Source organism: Ambystoma mexicanum, chromosome 6q (genome assembly GCF_040938575.1).
Source record: "Ambystoma mexicanum isolate Mex_15411 chromosome 6q, UKY_AmexF1_1, whole genome shotgun sequence".
In the NCBI taxonomy this organism is placed as follows: Eukaryota; Metazoa; Chordata; class Amphibia; order Caudata; family Ambystomatidae; genus Ambystoma; species Ambystoma mexicanum.
Window position 1 is genome coordinate 221,318,749 of NC_090937.1, and position 17,897 is coordinate 221,336,645.

The window sequence follows — 17,897 nt, forward strand, 5'->3', positions numbered from 1 at the left end:
AGAGTCACGGTAGGAGAGAGGTTGCACACAATCCCCCACAGATATGTTGTGGCAACAAGAAAGCATGGGTAAAGTTACCATGCATCACAAACTGTTGCTGGTCACATTGGACCAGTTGTATCATCCATCTTAACTAACCTTACTAAATGGTGAGAAATTGCATTGCATGCCAGACCTACAGTACTGAAGACACTCTTACGATGATATGAGGTGCACTAACTCACCCTACTGCGACATTTCAGAAACTCCATATAGACTACGCTGATAGGGAGGGTTGGTGCAATGGGAGTAGGTATATGATTGTTGTGGTGTGTCACTTTTCCTGGTTGGTCGAGGCATGTGCTTGTGCACATCCAGATGCAAAATGCAGTGCCAATAGTTTTGTAAGAGAGGTGTTTCCTCATTGGGGTGTTTGCGATGTGTTGCAGTCAGACAATGGCACCTATTTCTTTAACAGACTTTTTAAAGAAGGGACTGCATTACTGTGCATCAAGCATTGAATGTGTGCACAATCTACCACTGCCAGGCCAACAGGGTCCTAGAGAGGATCAATGGATTGGTGAAGGACAAATTGTTGAAGTTGTGTGCCACCCTGCAAAGAAACTGTGTGTATTATCACCCTCTTGCTTATTTCAGTTTGCGTATGCAGCCCTGTAAGGATAATCACTAATCAACACATGACATGGTAACTGGCCAGCAAATGCATACACCTCTATCTGCTTTAAGAAAAGCCTCTGATGATCACAGGGCAGCACCCGTTCTGGGTGAGGAATTTAAGGATTGATTACTGTTTTGACTAGATCAATCAAATGTATTTCTCAAATAGCACCACGGCGATGTGAAGATACAACCAGCATTGCATCTGCTTCGACAAAATAAAAGCACTTTAGTTGTTCCCTGGGGATCTTGTCTTCATTAGGAACTTTGTACGGAGGTGGAGTGCTCCAAGGTACAACAGGACTTTTACCATTGTATATGCCCCGTTTAGAGGCGTACTGGCACTTAACTAGGTTAAAAGCAGGCGTGCTTTTCAGTTTGTCTTCATCTAGCATATGAACTAGCCCGAGGTGATGGCTCCCAACTAAATAAGTGTGCCAAGGGTTATTTTCTGAACAACAGTTTTCAGATATTGGAAGTTCAATAACTAGTACGGAGTCAAGGCTGCAGAGTCAAGGCAGTCTGTGGCAGTCTCTCTACAGTTGCTGTTCCTAGTGAAGGTTTGTCCATAAAACACCCATCTATCCGCGGAGCGGGACGCGGAGTCAAGGCTGCAGCGTCAAGGCAGTCCGTGGCAGTCTCTCTACAGTTGCTGTTCCTAGTGAAGGTGTGTCCATAAAACACCCATCTATCCGTGGAGCGGGCCACGGAGTCAAGGCTGCAGAGTCAAGGCAGTCCGAGCAAGGACCGTCGGGGCTGCCCTCACAGCACTGGCAACATGAACCATGCTGCCTGTGCACCCGAAGAAGAAGTACACTGGCTAAGAAGCCAGGGAACCCGTAGTGAAGACAGCGGGCTGGAGCATCGCAGCCCCCACAAAAACCCTTCAAGAAGCAAGAAACTACAGGCCGCAAGACCACTCATCCCCTCTCAACAAACGCACAAACTTCTGCTAAACCCCCAAAGTCAAGGCAGTTTGGAACCATTGGCTCGACCAACAGAGGGTCCCAAGCTGGATGAAACCAACCTCCCCGTGACCCCGCTAGCCACGCCGCTCCTTACGGGAGGGCCGGGCAGGTCTGTCCGACAACTAGTGGTGGCGCCGCAGAAGGATGTTACGGTTGAGATAGTTAAGCCTCCCCTGGCCCCCCCACAATCTCTGGCCGGTCTGGTAGCGTCGGCTTGACCCCCAGGAAATGTGGAACAGGACAGAACCCAAGAAGGCACCATAAACCCCCCCCAGCTCCCCTCCACTCTACGGTGGGTCTGGGAGCGTCGGCTCGATCCCCTAGAAAGGAGGAACAAGACAGAGCCAGGATGGCACCATCGTTACACCTCCAGCCCCCACCTACCCCCCGGCCGGTCTGGGAGCGTCAGCTCGATCGCCGGGGGACACCGAGCGGGGTGCGGAGACTGCAGAGGCAGCCCCGCATCAGCAGGCTGATCCAACCATAACGGCTGGTCTGGGAGCGTCGGCTCGACCCCCAGGAGACGTGGAACAGGAGGGAGCCCAAGACGGCGCCATAAACCTCCCCCCGGCTCCCCTCCACTCTACGGCGGGTCTGGGAGCGTTGGCTCGAACCCCTAGAACGGAGGAACAAGACAGAGCCCAGGATGGCGCCATCTTTACACCTCCAGCCCCCACCTACCACCCGGCGGTTCTGGGAGCGTCGACTCGATCGTCGGGGGACACCGAGCGGGGTGCGGAGACTGCAGAGGCAGACCCGCATCAGCAGGCTGATCCAACCATAACGGCTGGTCTGGGAGCATCGGCTCGACCACCAGCGGAAGCGACCTGCGAAAGTGAATGCAACATGGATCGCCCGTCCCCCAAATCAAACCCACACTTACCGCTGGGTCTGGGAGCTCTGGCTCGACCTCTCTTGGACGTTGTTGGGGCAGGCGCTCTGGACTCTTCCACGGGACGCTCCTCGCGCGCTCTGCTGTCTGCGGCTAACGCGGGCGGGGTTCCTCTGGGGGGGGCTGCCGGGGGAGAGGAGCCTCCTCGTGAGGGCGTTCTGCCCCCTCATGGCCCTCCGGGACCGGGAGTCGCAAGCGGAGTGGGAGTGGGCGGGTCCTCACCGGCGCTGCTCTGCTCGGAAGGAGCGGGCCCCGGAGCACTTCTCCCTGGATCGGAAGGAGAGGGCGCCGCGCCAGATCCAGCGACCTCTAGAGACTTGTTTGGGAATCTCATATGCTCCACCATACCTACCTTCAACGAGGCCAATGACTCCATAAAAGTGAGCAACATTGACGTCCCCAGCCATGGGGGAAACAAAATAAAAATGTTCATTGAGATTCATCCGGTGTTGGCCAGGAAGGACTTAGCTAGTCCCCCATCCAGTATGGGAAACTTGAAAACTGGTTGGTCAGGTGATTGCTCATACTCAACAATTGAGGATTCAGAAAGTGATAGCTCCATAAACCACGACACAACGCCCCCTTTAACTACCTCAAAGGCAACACTACCGGGGGCCTCTGAAAAGGAGCCTTCACCCAACACTAACAAAACGTCACCTAAAGACTCAACCCCAATGAAGGCCAAACACTCGCCTATGAAAGGAAACAGAACAAAGCCAGGCAAAACAAATAAAACCAAACCTCTTACGTGCAGACCACCAAAAAATAACTTGCAGCCTGCCCCAACAAATCGGAACAAAGAGGCCCAGATCCTATCAGCGGGCACCCTTGATAAATTCTTCAGCAAACAAGGGAAAAAAGTCTTCATAGGGAAATATGAGATTTCTGATGCAGAACTCCTGGAGGGGACTTTAGAAGAAAATGATCACACCGACTCCCCCGTCATTCCGATGAGACTAAACTTCAACACAAACTCTCCCAACCCTAACGCTTCAAGACCTCAACTACCTACTAACAAAAGATGGCACTTTGGGAAACCGCCAGCAAGGAATACGGAATTTAACACACCAGGAAATCCTTCACAGCGCTCTGCTCCATCACACAGCCACAATAAGCCAAACATGCCTAAAGAAAATCTGTTACATGGTGGAGCGCCAGAACCAACAGCCATATCGACTAAATCACAAAACCCCGGTCCAACAACCAAGAAACTAGACTCAACAAACTCAAAATCTGAGAGACCCATAATGCAACTCCTGCCCGCAAAACTAACGCAGGCTATCCCACATCAGGATCATTTGAGAATGACTAAAACGTCAATGATCAACCGACCGCAAGAAGCTCAAACTCTGAATCAGCTCACGCCAAGCACACTGCCAAAGAACAAGAGACAAAGTGAAATCATGGGAAACTCTGGCAAAGAAACACCAAACCAAAAACCGGATCTACTAATGATAATGTCAGCTATCACTATAGCCCTAGCTCCGTTCACCAAACTGTACGAATCACTCAATGACTCTGTAAAGGATCAAGTAACGCTGGCAGCCTCTGCACAGGCAAAACTAATTTTCCTAGAAGGATTCAACACTTCAAAAATAGAAAACAGGAAGACCACTAAAGAAGTCAGCACACAAACACGGGACCAACAACACCTGGAAACAAAATCTGTTCAGTCCCAGGTCGACTTCGCACCAGTGAAAACATTCCATTTCAAAGCAGGAACCGCCAACAAGAACAGAAACCCTTGTTCAGCTGTATCAGGCAAGAACCCCCTAATGACTACGGCGTCGGATAATCAGAATGCAAGACTCTCTCTTCTAAGTCTCACATCAGATTTGACAAAGAAAACCCAAGAAGGCCAAACCCACGGAAATCAAACCACTCTCAATTTTTCAATACTACCAACGAGCAAGACAAAGGTACTAAACGGCTGCATAATTAACGAGAAAGAACAAGAGCTCAGAGTCTCTGCTGATGGTCCCTCAGCACCAGTAACGAAACCAAAGACCGGGACAACCGCCCAACCCAAATTGGAAACGGAACACCATAAGGCCACGAAAAAATCTTCACTTTCAATCAAGCGACAGTACATCAAAATTCCAACGAAACTATCGACTCCAAACGCTTCTCAAAATAACCATGCTAGACTGAATAGCAATAGATGTTCCTCCCCCGCTGAAAGCGATTTAATGGGAAACGCCCTGGAACTGTCTTCTCAATGGCTGGCCAAAGACCCAAAATCTGATAACAACCGTGAATCAAAAGGAAAAACTGTTTCCTTTGATCGGAACCATGACAATGGTACACCTCCAAAAAAAATCAGACTTCTAGAGCCAAAAACCACACCGCTACACACGGCTGAAGACGCGAAACGAAAGCTCTCGACTTGGTCAAAACAAAGACATCCTTCTAGCACCAAAAAACGGGATGAATCCAACAATCAGAAAAAAAATTCACACTCCCAACAGGTGGAAACCCAGAGTGCACATGCAACAAAAAAGAGAACCCAGAGACTACCACCAAAAAAGAGAACGGAACTGTTCGACGCCACCGAAGCACTTAGATAGAGATTGGAAACATACTCGTCTAACGAGACTCAATAGAATATCTGATACCCATTCTTTCTTCTTGCAACCCAGTTACAAATCAAAGTCCAATCAGGTTCTAAACAGATCCGTAATAATGGACCTACTCCATCAAGTTCCGTCTTTAAGATCAGTAACATCAGACCACCTTGACGTCATTACATTTTCAGGTCCCCACTGCATAGCCAGTGTTTATATCCATATATCTTCATCAAGCACGAGACGTAAGTTCAAGGGCGAGTCCAGAGCCTTTAGAGACCTAGGCTACTACCTGGAAGAAATAAGCAGCGACAAGGAGAACTCTCGCCAAGCACCAGCCGGATCAAAAGTGAGAGATTACATACCAAGCAAAGAGCATGTTCCCTCTGACAAGATAGACACCTCTTCAAGATCTCGAGCTTCATACTACGCACCCCTTAAAACACACTCAGGAGTCAGAGCTCAAGATCTGAACGAAAGGAGACCACTCGAGGACAATCCGGACGGCCCTCTGCGTCACCGAGTTCCACACTATAGACCTCGTAAAACTCATTCTGAAACCAGAACACAGGACTCTGAGGAAAGGAGGCCAATCGGTAACCATTATGGAAAGGAACCTACTAGAGATGAGAGAAGGACCTCCAGCCACAAGGACCAACGGGACTCACCATACAAATCAACTAAAACTCAACAATGGCACAAAAGCCCCACAAGTAACACCACGATTCGACATAAGGAAAAACTGAGTAACATGGAGCCAGAACGTTCCCCGAAGGGCCCCTTGTCGAATCGGAAGTTAACAATTGATCAAGACCCCCGTAGAAGGAGGACAAGTGAACTACATAATTACTCGCGACACTCCCGTAAAGACACCGAAAAAACAAGATGGGCCTGGACCCCGGAAAGACCCTCAACAGGAACAAGAAGATAGCCACGAACAACCGTGACTGGAGAAGACGAAGATCCCAGAAGTCCACTCCAGACCTCTAGCAGATTAATAATGGGTTCGTGGAACACAAGAGGCTTCACCCATCTGACATCCAAATCAGATTTGAAATTGGGAACATTCGACCTTCTCTGCTTATAGGAGACGTGGCTCCTCAAGAAGCCAACAATTGACAGCTTCGAAATTGATTTCTCACCAGCAATACAAGGAACAACAGGAAGGCCAAGCTCAGGGCTCTTCACAGCTGACAGAATCTGTAGCGGCCTGCAACTAAAACAAACACTGTTAAGTAGCGCTTTCATTTTGGCTTCCTTGGCTTCCGGGCAGAAGACCGCAGCAGGCGAAAACTTGGACAAGCCAATATCATACTTAGTTATAAACATATATTGGAATCCAAAAGCTTTGAAAGAAGCAGTTCTTCTGGTCAAACGATAGAGCCTAGTCTAATCATGATGGCCATCGATTACATCATAATATGTGGGGACTTAAACCTGACCCTAGCTAACATTGGACAGAACACAAAAAAGGGCGACCCAAACCCTGGATCGGCAACTCAAGATCCTTCAACAATCCGAGAATCGGATCAGAGAGGCAAGAGTTGGGAAACACTCATGGATAAATTAGATCTTCATAACCTTCATTACTTGACTTCTCCCACACCAAGCCCCATCCCCACCTGGGAACAAGGAACCCTCAAAGCCTTTCTGAACCATATATACGTATCAGAAATTTGCTCTCAAAGACAACTGCATTCGAAGTGATAAGAACCAAAAAAAGTGACCACAACCTTCTGATGGCCACATGGACAGCCCCAGAACCAAAATCGGAGGAAAAAAGAAAGAAAATGACTCTGTCAATCGTCATCAATGGTGCAGGGACAAGACTAAGATTCACCAGCGAGGCAATAAGAGCATTTACAAAGAACTACGAAAGAACAATTGGCGAACCAGCGGGGTCACTAACATCCGATTATTACCCCCTACTGATCCCCTACCAACAACAAAGGAAACTACAAGCATTTTCAAAGAATCCAAAACACATGAGCAATAAGCAACTGGTGGAAAAAAGAAGAGAAATGAGAAGAACTTTACGTAAAGCAAAATCCTTCCCCTCAAAACTAACAGCTGAGGCAGCATCATTCGCAAAAAAGTCTTACAAAAATTGTCTGAAATCCCATCGCGCCATACTATACCAAGAGGACTCGGAGAACATGCTAAGGACTCTAAGTGGGAAGCAATCCAAAGCTTTCTGGGCCCTGATCGACCCAAAAGGAAACAATTCCAAGGACGCCTTTGCTAATTCAATTGGAGAGACGCACTGGATCTCTTTCTTCTCGAATATGTTTGCCCCACCTAAGGGCATTACTCACGAAATTCCACGGGCCCAAAAATACTGATGGGACATAGAATGTGACGAAACGGAAATCTGTGGGAAAATCCGGAAACTGAACAACTCCCGGGCACCCGGACTGGATGGAATCTCCAATGCTGACCTCAAAAACAACACAGAATCATGGGGAGCCCTTATAGCCCGAATATTCCGACAATGCGCCGACACCCGCTCTATTCCGAAATCTTGGAAAACAACAAACGTGGTCCCAATTTTCAAGAAAGGCGACAAAGGGAACCCATCAAACTATCGACCAATCGCCTTATTGGACACCATTGGGAAACTGTTCGGTGCCTCCCTTTTGGATAAATTCAAGATTTGGGCAGTCACCTCTGAAGCTCACGACGATTTCCAAACAGGCTTTGTAAAAAACATTGGAACAATGGCCAACATAATGCTATTAAGTATACTCAAAGCTAAGGTTCTAGAGGGACGTCCAAAGATCCATCTGGCATTCATAGAGCTCTCTCACGCTTTTGACACAGTCAACAGAGACCGACTCTGGAGGAAACTGAGGACCTGGAACTGTCCTCCATCAATCCGGAACCCAATTATCGAGCTGTACTCAGGAACCTCCATGAGGGTCAGACTCAATGGAATAGGCCAACTCTCAGAGGAGATTAACACCGATAGAGGCGTAAAGCAAGGGTGCCCACTGGCCCCCGCATTGTACAATGCATTTAATGGTGACTACCAAAACTGGGACCCCACAGCCAGAACATTTCCACCGAACAGTGGAGATGAGAACGTTGGCAGACTACTCTACACTGACGACATTCTATTATTGGACCAAACTGCCATAGGTCTACAACGCAAACTCTACTCACTCTCAGAATACCTCCAAGCCAATGACCTCATTCTAAATTCAGCAAAAACAAAATTAATGACATTGGAAAAAACAACAACACGAAAAGAAAAATCGAAATGGTCTCTGGCAGGAGAGAGACTGGAAAAAATAAAATCATTCAGATACAGGGAGTCACGATCAATTCAAACCGTTTTGAAATCCCCATTCAGGAATCCATGATCGCAAAAACAAAAATCATGATGACACAAGCACGACTCATGGACAAAAAATTTGGAAAATTCTCCTTGAAACCAGCTCTTAATTTTTACACAGCAAAAGCAGTGCCTGCTATTTCCTATGGGGCAGAGGCGATGGCTATTATACCCAAGAGAATCTGGATAAAACTGGAAGGCCTATTTTGGAGGAAACTTTTGACGCTCCCGCAATCAACACCAACGGCATCGATTCGCAGAGAAATCAACATCCTTTCACTAAAGGGAAGAGTCAATCTAAATACTCTGATGCTGCACCGGAAAATCAGACTATCCTCTGAGAAGATCTTTAAGGTATTAAACAAAGAGCTAAACAAAGGCTCAAATACCATCCTTTACACTTGGGAGCAAAGAAACACGGAAACACTTTCCGAAATAGGAAGCTCATGGGAAGAATTGGAATGTAATCCAAACAAAACTGCCAAAAAATGTAAGGAAATGGACTGGATCAAAACACTAGAAGACGCCGCGAAATACAAATCGGCCTTGGACCTACCGGTTAACCATCAAAAACAAAACTAGCCTAGGAGCTACTTGCTAAAAGGTCATAGCAAGCAAATTAGAAACACATACCTAAAGGCTAGGCTGAACCTTTTACACACCAAAGAAATTCTATTCATCAGAAGTTCTGCCTCCAACAACCTTTGCAGATTCTGTAACAAAACAGATAAAGTGGAAATCCTGAGGCATCTTTTGCTGTCATGTCCTGAACTGGCCTCAAAAAGAATGACCCATATGGGACACCTATTTAAAAACAGATGGTGTATGGAAGAAGATAACTGGTGGAACATTCTGATGTCGGGTGAAAACACCAAAACAGTAATTGCGGTCGGACAGTTCTTCCAGAACATAAACGTGACGAGAGAAGAAACAACCTGACAACAACCTGGAATGCAAACCACAGCAATGACAATAAAGGATCAAATGAAGAAACACTTGTTTAGCATCAAATGAAGAAACACTTTCTTTTGCTCACACCCTTTTGTAAAAACTGCGATGAACAGTTTAATCAAAAAGAAAAAATAATAATAAGTGTATATGCCACTCTGCATGGAGGTCTAGGAGTTGCAATATTGGGTACACCTTTCTGATGTCCGAAGGGCTCCAAATACTGCACCAAACGCTAGCGAACACAACAGTTGTACATGAGTAATGCTTAAGAAGAGTGAGCATTAATTTGCAATGCAATTTATCAGCTGTACATATGTATATGAAACACATACAGATTTTCACAAAATGATTATTTTAGCTGAATGTCATTTTTGATTTGCATTTCTATTTTTACGTACAACTACATTTTCACTGTTTTGGGCAAATCATTTTTCTACATAATGAAGTTATAATTGCCTCTTGATGCCCCAATTGCTAATGTGCGATATGACGCTCAAAAGAGATGTGATAATACAGAATTTCTATCTACAGGCATGTGTGTGATGCATTTTACATTGAAAATATTTTGCATTTTTATGTTTGATTTTGGACTATATCTAGTATGTCATTTTATATGGTTGGAACATATAAAAGGGGGTATATTCGAGGGTGGTGTACTATGGGTGGGTGTACATATCATAATGGAGACAATAACACAATGTTGGGAATCTACACTAATACACCAGTAAATGGGAATGTGATGACATGAAAAAGAAATGTTAATTTATTATCGGATGCAAAGTTATATGTACCATATGCAAGCATATTAAAATATTTTAGAAGGCAGACCATGAGCAAAGAATATGACAAGTATAGAGGATTAGGTTTGGACATGATAGAGGATGTGCACCACCCAGACATGAGTAACTGTTGGTACGTGGACATGAGCTCCATGGGGAAACAGAGGGTGAAATGGAAGTTGCTATATTTGCTCCTTTATAATGCACACGTCGGGAGCCCCCAAGAGGTTCTGCTTTTGGATGCTCAATGTCTCATCCATCTAGCACTATCTAGGTTGTGAAGCCGTTGCAAGTGCACAGCATACACCTTGTGATGATGGCTCCAGATGAACAGCAAAAAGCCTGTAATGCCAAACACCTGCAGTGCTTACAAAGACCATACATGCAGCTAGAAGGAGTGAGGTTCCTGGCCAATCGGTGGGAAGAAACTGTGATAAGCTATAAGGCAGCGGGACTTATCAGACACAGAAAAGAAGTGATTCAGAGGGTAAACATAGCATGCCAAGAGTACTGGGGGAAGCATGTGACAAAGCGGACATGGATTGAAGCCAAGGATAAGTCAGTGAAGGTGCAGAAACAATAAGAATAACAACTGGGTTCTATAATGCAGGCAATGTCTCTGTGGGTACCAATTTCAAGTGCCATGTGACAGTAAGAATCCCGGACCTCAAGAAAGGAACAGCAGCAGCAATGGATATTTACTGAGTATGTGGCCAGCAGGTGTTTCTGCACCTCCCACCATCATGGAGGGAGCGTATGTTCGCTGACCACGCTGCGCTCATTTCTTCTTGTGGTCCCTGAAGCACACCTAACCATGAGGCCAGGAAGCTTGGTTACCCCCACGACACCACCAGGGCCTACCACCTCTGCATTGACCACTACAGACCCCTGTTTTCTGAATCTTGCAAGGAAATAGGAAAACATACTTCTGAAGCTGAAAAAGAGATCTAACTGTCTGTCAAAAAACTCAACTGCATTGCTTAAAGACATACCTGATCAATATAGGCTGTACAATAAAGAAGATACATTTTTTCCATCTTTGTTATTACCAGGAGTACAAACAGCGGCAAACACTAAGTGGCTGTGAATAGGTGGGAGCTGATACATTTGGCGAACGACACTGAACAAGGATTTAATGCAATCAAAGTTGAACCGAGAGCCATCCGGTTATTGATGTTGAACATTTGGTATGTGCTCCATCTGCTTACATACATGAAGGGGGCATTTGTAGAAAGGTAGGAGAATCCTGCTATACTTATGTATCCCCAAACGATTTTGCTAATGGGTCTCTTTCACAGATAATAGCAGCCGTGCATACCCTCGAAGAACAAATGCAAATGGAAGCTGGGATTGATAAGAGTGATTGGTTCGATGATCTCTTCTCGTGGGCACCGTCGTGGATGGGAGCAATCGTGAAGATACTGGTGCCGGTGGTGGTGTTTGTGCTGGTGACCTTCTTCACTTTCCAGTTGGGACTTGAATGCTGTGCTGAAGCGATCCCTATTAGTGCGATGATGATGGTTTCAATTGGGGTAACCAGTGCACCGCGCGGTACAAAAGACGTGCAGGTACAAACTGATGACCCAAATATGCCCCACATGGTGAGAACAGAGCAAAGAATAGACCCCTCTGGAACAGTTATTATGACCACACCAGATCCTGAAAACTATGAGGAGCACTGATCTAGAAGGAGATGGGGGCTTTATATATGTTCCTTGCACCCCCGGAGCAGTACGCCCACACAGGAGAGATTTTGTGGTCAGCCTGTAGAGGGTGGTTACCAAAGAAAGGAACATGGAGGTATAAGAAGGCTGAGAGGATGGCAAGGGAGTTTTTTAATATAGAATTAACAAAAGGGAGCAATTTTGGGGAGCAGGGGCAGAGGCCCCAGGCCCGTCAGCAATTTAGGATAAGATGATTGTAGAAGGAGAGGTTGTAGGGGAGCTAAGAGAATGTATGGGACCATCCATAGCAGCTGTAGTATAGTAGAAATGTAGTGAATTCTGGTATTAGTATCACGTGTGCGAGGAAACCCCATCTTAGAAGTTAAATGCCATATAAAAATTGAAGCCTAGTGCTATACCTATGCCAGTACACTTAATCTCATCCCGAGGGTTAGCAGGGTGTGCGAGTGTCTCTTGCTTGTAGCCCTGAAGAAGGTTAATTCATTGAAGAGACACAGTTCTCCATTGTGTTTTACCATCAGTGCATGTAGCCCAGAAGGAATGTGCCCTGCAAGGCCAAGAGAGGGCCAGAGTTGATCTTTGTAGAGCTGTCCCACGAGAAGGGGGTGAGGGATTTAGTCCTTCACCAGTCCTGATCTTTAAGTTATAGCAGTCAGGAACCCCCCAAACCCAGAACACAAGCATTTCAGTGCACTGACCAGGTCAAGACCCCTGACCACAAAACTGTAAAGTGGTCAATCGATCAGGAAGACCAGAGAACAGTGACAGGCCACCACCACCTTCAGTCCATGCGATTTGTTCTGCAAAGTGCCAAGGAAGAAGAGTTGTGGAGGCGCCAGCATGTCTGGAATTGGAGTGGGGGTTCATGTAGTTCTGAGAAGTTATCACAACCTCGAAAGTACCCGCCTCGCTCGTGTCCTTGGTACCAGGTGCACCGTAGAATCTATGAAATAGTGAATTGTGTAGCTAATTTTTCAATTAAACTCTCTGTATTCGATGGCGGAAGAGGAAGATTCCCATGTGGAAGAAGATGGACAGAAGAGGCTGGGACCAATCGCCTTGCATCTCGTTTGGAGCAGGCTATATGTGTATAGGGTCACAAGAACCAGCTACCCGGATTTCTAACCTATGTGATGTACGTCACTTGTGACACTGTGTATCTTTATAACCCATTGCTTATGCTGGTTTGTCAGAGCGTTCTCTGGTGGCAGTCTTGTTTGCTGACACGTACTTTAATTTTCATGAGATTAAGCCTTATTCTCCTGGCAAGAGTTGTGCTAGGCTTCTTTCCCTCGTATGAGGGTTGAGGGTCCACTCACCATAATCTGTTTGCACATAGCAAAAAGAAGTATGTTTCAGGCTGGGATTGTTTTGCTTGGTGTATTTGAAGGTTTCGATGTGTTGCCTCATCCTCTCTTTGGAGACCTCATGGATGTTGTTGCCTTTGTGGATCGAGGTATTACAGATTCTGGCAGGGGGTTGATGAAGTGCTGTGTTGTGAGACTTAGGGATTGGCATGTCCTTCCCCTGATGCTGTCCTCATTCCTTCTGCCATACTATGGTCCTTCTCTTTGAGTGGATTCCATCAGCATAACCACTCTTTACTGTATGAGTGTGTAGCCCTTGGGAGGTGAATGATAGATTCTTTGTGCTCTAGCTCCTGGTTTAGGACCTTCTCTTTCCCCATGTGGTTTTCATTTCCTGCGCAAGGAAAGCTGGTTCTGTGGGATTGCAGTTTCTCAATTCCCATAAAGGGGCAGAAATGACTACGGTGGCATTGTGATGAGCTCTTGCCATTTGTCGGGTGTATGGTGGGGGTAACTGGGTGATCCTCTTCATGCTGGTCTTGGACCCAGCATCCTATATCTTGTAGCAGTGCCTGGCTCTCTTAGCAACCCCACCATCCACCAGTAAGATTGAGCAGGGCACTTTGTCACACAGCCCACAACATAAAGACATTTGCTGTACCCTTTCTCTGGGCACATAAACATTGTTTTATTTGTGTAGGGTTCAAAGTTAAGCATTCTTTCGAGTTATTCAATTCAAAGGGTTCAACTAAATTTAGAAGGCCGTTCACTGTTTCTTGTGGTATTGTCTTCATCATTGGAGAATCGTAAAACATGACCTGGTGACCCAAAAAGAAAGAAAGAGTGAAACCCCAAATTACATGGTTAATACTGGGCAATGTGGCCAAAATGTTTTGTCACAGAGTTTCTGAAAGAAAGATAATGAAACATAGTTTTCTTTAAATCACTAACTCATAAAGGTGTAGAGCACCCAGAGAAAAGGCAATAGAAATCGTGTAAATTCACAGTATGAAAAATAACAGTAATGGTCGCCATTTCAACTGAAGTGATAGTCAATGGAAACAGGACTATTTAAAGAGAAATAATGTGTTCAAACAATGGATGCTTCTTGGAACATGATTGTTGTTTGCCTTTTCTTTTTGTCATCCAACCAGAGGGATGCCTTGCAGTCTTGCCATTATGGATTTGGAGTCTGTGTGATCATTGGGGCAGTTTCTTCTGATGCAGTCCTGTCCTTTGACCCAATGTTGCTACTCACAGGGCGCGTCCTGAGAGGAGGCTTTTTGGGGGGTAAGTTATGGTATGATCAAAGCGGCTTATGACAAAATTTCCAGTCAGTGAACAAAGAAACATATAAACATGGCTGAGTAGCAGAGAACCTGGCATCACACAAAGTCGAAGCTTTCCACAAAGCCTCTTCTGGTCACCCGTGTTACCTATGTACCTATCTACGAGACATTCTTCTAACAGCACTCTATGCACCATCATTCCGTGTTCTGTGATACCGGTGTACATATCTATGAGACATTCTTCTAACAGCACTCTATGCATCCTCATTCCGTGTTTCATGTTACTCGAGTACATATCTATGAGACATTCTTCTAACAGGAGTCTATGCACCATCATTCCATGTTCCGTGTCACCGGTGTGCATATCTATGAGCCATTCTTCTAACAACACTCTATGCACCATCATTCCATGTTCCGTGTTACCGGTGTACATATCTATGAGACATTCTTCTAACAGGAGTCTATGCACCATCATTCCATGTTCTGTGATACCGGTGTACATATCTATGAGCCATTCTTCTAACAGCACTCTATGCACCATCATTCCATGTTCTGTGATACTGCTGTACATATCTACGAGACATTCTTCTAACAGGAGTCTATGCATCATCATTCCGTGTTCCGTGTTACCTGACTACATATCTATGAGACATTCTTCTAACAGGAGTCTATGCATCATCATTCCGTGTTCCGTGTTAGCGTTGTACATATCTATGAGACATTCCCCTAACAGGAGTCTATGCACCATCATTCCGTGTTCTGTGATACCGGTGTACATATCTATGAGACATTCTTCTAACAGGAGTCTATGCACCATCATTCCGTGTTCTGTGATACCGGTGTACATATCTATGAGACATTCTTCTAACAGGAGTCTATGCATCATCATTCCGTATTCCGTGTTAGTGGTGTACCTTCCGTGTTTCATGTTACCCGAGTACATATCTATGAGACATTCTTCTAACAGGAGTCTGTGCACCATCATTCCATGTTCCGTGTTACCTATGTACCTATCTACGAGACATTCTTCTAACAGCACTCTATGCACCATCATTCCGTGTTCTGTGATACCGGTGTACATATCTATGAGACATTCTTCTAACAGGAGTCTATGCATCATCATTCCGTGTTCCGTGTTAGTGGTGTACCTTCCGTGTTTCATGTTACCCGAGTACATATCTATGAGACATTCTTCTAACAGGAGTCTGTGCACCATCATTCCATGTTCCGTGTTACCGGTGTACATATCTATGAGACATTCTTCTAACAGCACTCTATGCACCATCATTCCATGTTCTGTGATACCGATGTACATATCTACGAGACATTCTTCTAACAGGAGTCTATGCATCATCATTCCATGTTCCGTGTTACCTGACTACATATCTATGAGACATTCTTCTAACAGGAGTCTATGCATCATCATTCCGTGTTCCATGTTAGCGTTGTACAGATCTATGAGACATTCTTCTAACAGGAGTCTATGCATCATCATTCCGTGTTCCGTGTTAGCGTTGTACATATCTATGAGACATTCTTCTAACAGGAGTCTATGCATCATCATTCCGTGTTCCGTGTTAGCGTTGTACATATCTATGAGACATTCTTCTAACAGGAGTCTATGCATCATCATTCCGTGTTCCGTGTTACCAGACTACATATCAATGAGACGCTCTTCTAACAGGAGTCTATGCACTATTATTATTCCATGTTTTTATAGAAGCGGCCGGGATGGAGACACACTTTTATGACATTCGGGAAAAGGGCATTTGAATGTGAGTTTGAGAACCTACAGCAAAACTCTCTTAATAGTAATTTGCAAGTAGTTTTATGAAACTAGTGGATTCACTATGTAGGCAACTTCGCTCTATAGTGGAGAAGCCATGCTTACAAACGATAAGCAGACGCCTATGCTAAGTAGATGAGATCAATGGTTTCCATTAGTTGAAGAGTGTGGTGCCACCTAAGGCTGTGAACCGAAAATGTTACAGTGACTTCATAAAAAATGGAGGTTTCTTTAATGGATTTGATATAACCATGCAAGAGGTTGCATAGTGCAGACTTATTGAAACACCCACACATTTCTGTACCTTGTCTTCTTCTGGGCCAACATGCATCCAAAAGCCCACAAACATTATGTCTTTCTCCAGACCATTGCTGCTGTGATGATGTGTAACTTGCATAGCGCTTTGCGGAGAACATATTTACATACAATATTACCCAATCGATGTTGGTACTCATTTATCGACCTCGGAAGGATGAAAGGCTGAGTTGCCCTCCCAGGATTTGAACCTGCGACCAGCAGAGCAAACACAGATCACAGCAGCGAGTGATCAACCCCCTGAGCTATGTCACAGGAATATCTAGCAGTGTGCTCACCTTACCCCTCCATACCGTCTCTTCCCTCAGCATTTCCTCTGCAGACCAGGATCTGGGCATCCTTGGCCCTGGCACAACATGCCAATAGCTGCATGAGCCTTGTCGCTTTGAAACCCCTGCAGTGGTGATTTCACGCGTTGTAAATACTCCCTAACATAATGTAACATACATACGCTCACTGGATGGAAGTGCCAATGTCTGACACTATGAAAGGCAGATATTACCATAAAGCTTGTAAGTTTCAGCAGAGGTGGCATCATTGTAACACGTTTGACACAGGAGTTAGCTTAGTAGAAATCAACCTTAGGACCAGGTATTTCAAGGTTTTGCAGTAAGACCAAAGGGGCACGAAGCAGTGCACGTTGCTTACAAAAACCACACATCTGTTGGGAAGGTGGCATTGCCATATAGCGGCACCTTGTTAATGTTCTACTGAATTGTGTGAAAAAGAAGCAAAGTCATGTGCCACTACTATGTATGAAAGGTTTGTGAAGGTGGCGTGTAGTGGTTATGAACAAAGCGCCATCGGGTCCTCCGCCACCTTGAGGATTCAGCTCTGTATTTCTTTGTCATATGAATTAACGATGTGCAGGGCAGAGGGACTATTTCCTCCTAACATGTCTTACCTTTTCCAAACGGCCTTAACTTGAAGGGAAGACACTCCTTTACATTACATGCCGTGGACAGCAAAAACGAAGTTGCCAGAGTATTTCTCCCAAAAAGTTTAATTCTACAAGCTGTGCAAAACTCCATGTTGCAAAACAATCCCTAGTCTGCCTTCAGCAAAACTCAAAACAAAGCACAATGATTTCTCTGGCATAGAGATATGTTATGGTGCCTCCGGGCTGTTGCACGCTCCACACATGCGAATAAATAAATAAATATGTACAGCAAGGGGCTGGCGTTACCCGACAGAAGGGATAGTCAAAAGGACCTGAAAGACTTTTATACTTGGCCACATCTGCCATAAATAATGGCCTTAAACCAGAAGGAACCTGTTTTTGACAGAGATGCCTTCAAAATCCAACCATAGTGAGTAATTGACTGATTCCGCTGTAGTGCAATCACAGGCCACCTAGACCCTTAAACTGT

The 17,897-nt window shown here is 45.4% G+C and overlaps 1 pseudogene; it reads left to right on the top strand.

Annotated features, from left to right (window-relative positions):
* Nucleotides 1-17,897, top strand: part of LOC138515195 (alcohol dehydrogenase 1-like) — a 328,151-nt pseudogene that overhangs the window by 269,450 nt on the left and 40,804 nt on the right.